Below are 2,530 nucleotides of genomic sequence, written 5' to 3'. Positions count from 1 at the left end.
TATATATATATATATATATATATATATATATGCAGAGAGAGATTTCAAATGTATCGTATTTCGTAAAAAGATGAAAAGTACTAAAGACCTCATTGTACGAAGGTAGAGTGATGATATAATAAAATATGACGAAAGAAAATCAGCTGACATATACATTAAATAAATACATACTTTTTTTCTGGTAAATATGCGTAAATATACACAGATTTTATGTTAGCATCGAGACCTTATCAACAAGTACAGTTTTAATTGCGACTTTTCCTACTGCTCGTATTTTCAGTTTTAATTATTAATCTTTCGTTTCAGTTACTTTGTCTAGCTTTTATATATTCACGAATATCCTCTATTACTTACATAACGAATATATTTCACCTACCTTTATGATACAACGATGATAATCTTTTACATGTGGGGATGTTATGCATTTTTTCAATCATAATTTGTTTCTATAGCATGAAACTGTAGCATTAATTCGAAACCGAATCGCGAGATAAGTGGTCAGACATCAAGACCAAACCACAATAGTTTCAAGTGATCGACCTAATAAGCAACCAATCAGTGTGAAGTTGTTGCGTGATATAATTTTCTAGAATCTTCCTATACCCTATAAAAGGCCGCTTTTAGCGGTAATTCGTAGCAGAATGTTAAGGCACTTGAGCGATGTGTGCCTCCTGTTTTGCCAGGCAGACAGCTCACACAGACGGCCTAGGATAGAAGATCAAGAACTTCCGCTCCGACGAAGATAACGCTGATGATTTCCGATATGTTGGGTCAACTGCATGTTGCTGTACCAATAGCTTTCTGAAATCTCAGAGCTGTATCTCTATCTCTCTCTCTCTCTCTCTCTCTCTCTCTCTCTCTCTCTCTCTCTCTCTCTCTCTCTCTCTCTCTCTTTCTCAGTCTGAAATTATTTTTGTTGTTAACTGTAAACGGCCAATGTAAATTGTCTTTATGTGCGACAAAGAATACTTCTGTTAAATGTTTTTGGGTGTTATTTCTTCACGCAACCGAATAAAACTCGTAACAAAACCTTTGAAGGAATGTACGAAGCAAAGTAGTAATAATGTGCATTGTAAAGGTTCGTTATTATGACGTCATAATAAGTGATGCTTCAAGAATACGCAGTAAGAGAAAAAGATGTAGGTGGAGTAAAAAGAGGAGATGAATTAAGAAGAGGGAGAGGAGGAATTTAAGTGGAAGTGGGGAGAAGAAAAGACAAGAGGAAGAAGACAAATAGGTGGAAGAGAAAGCGAGAGAGAAGTGAAAAAAAAAAGAACCTAAAGAAGGTGAAGAAATATATCGAACCAAAGCTAAAAGATAATCACAATGGCCAAGAGCTAATCGGCGAGGATGGTCAACGCTTGAATGGTCATGAAAGTTTGAACGTTTAAAAGTCCACACACGTGCACACACAAAGGCACACGCATACACATAGGTTCACACGTACAAATATAGACACACACGCACAAACATAGGCACACACGTACACATACTCACATGGTATCTCATATATCAGCATATATATGGGAGACAGAAAACTTGAATCGGTTTGTTTTTATAATGCTGTTACTTTGCACAAAATATCCAAATTCATATTTATTTTAGTTTAGCTATATTACATAACCACGACCTCCCATTAATATAGATTGAAGTGTATCTTTATGCTAATGCTTTTTCATTATTTGTTATGCTTAAGGTGTCTAACTAGCCAAACCGTTAGCACGCCAGGCAAAATGGTTAACTGCATTTCGTCCGTCTTTATGTCCTGAGCTCAAATTCAGTCGATGTTGACTTTACCTTTCATCCTTTCAGGGTCGATAGAATAAATACCTGACAAGTCTTTGGGTCGATGTAATCGACTTGCCCCTTCCCACAAAATTTAAAGCCACTTGAAGTGTATAGAAAGGTAATTTTTAGACCTCCAATTCGTTTCCCAAATGAAATAGATGTATGTAGATGTTTGCTATTGCTATTGTCTTGTAGTAATGAGCAAGTATTACGGCGATAATGTTGTATCTGATAAAATGATAATCGCCTTCAACTCCAGCAACTGTTATGAGTTTGTTACTAGGCTGTTGTAACTGTATTAATTCTTGTTTATATTTTGCTATTGATAAGTCTGTGCATTTGTGGAATTCCATCTACAATACGACAGTATTATCAACTGTTCTTTCTATCTAGCTTTGTTTCGTGTTGTATTATAATGTACTGCAATGGCTCCTTATACGAACAAATGGCGACAAATCATCGTAGTTGTTGTGTCCGATGGAACCGATTGAGCCAGGAAGTCTAACATGTACATATTTGCATAAATGTATGTTAGTTTAACGGGATCCCAAAATTGTATTACAATATCTTGCTTGAATTTTCATATTATTTTTCTTTTCATATATATATATATATATATATATATATATATGTGTGTATATATATATGTGTGTATATATATATATATATATATATATATGTGTGTATATATATATATGTATATATATATATATATATATGTATATATATATATATATATATG

General features: G+C 34.0%; 1 long non-coding RNA gene across 3 annotated transcripts in view; it reads left to right on the top strand.

Annotated features, from left to right (window-relative positions):
• The first annotated feature begins 904 nt into the window (after window positions 1–904).
• The window catches only part of LOC106872144 (uncharacterized), a 15,153-nt gene continuing 13,527 nt past the window's right edge, over window positions 905–2,530 (top strand). Inside the window, exon 1 of one of the 3 annotated variants that reach the window (XR_008264312.1) lies at window positions 905–1,286. This is a non-coding gene — a long non-coding RNA (uncharacterized LOC106872144). Of the gene's footprint in view, window positions 1,287–1,336; window positions 1,548–1,775; window positions 1,907–2,530 lie in introns of those variants that run through there. The other 2 variants (XR_001409742.2, XR_008264311.1) reach the window with 2 other exon arrangements.

This window comes from Octopus bimaculoides, chromosome 6 (assembly GCF_001194135.2).
Source record: "Octopus bimaculoides isolate UCB-OBI-ISO-001 chromosome 6, ASM119413v2, whole genome shotgun sequence".
Classification (NCBI taxonomy): Eukaryota; Metazoa; Mollusca; class Cephalopoda; order Octopoda; family Octopodidae; genus Octopus; species Octopus bimaculoides.
Note: the sequence above shows the minus strand (reverse complement) of the source record. Positions and strands in the feature narration are given on the sequence as shown.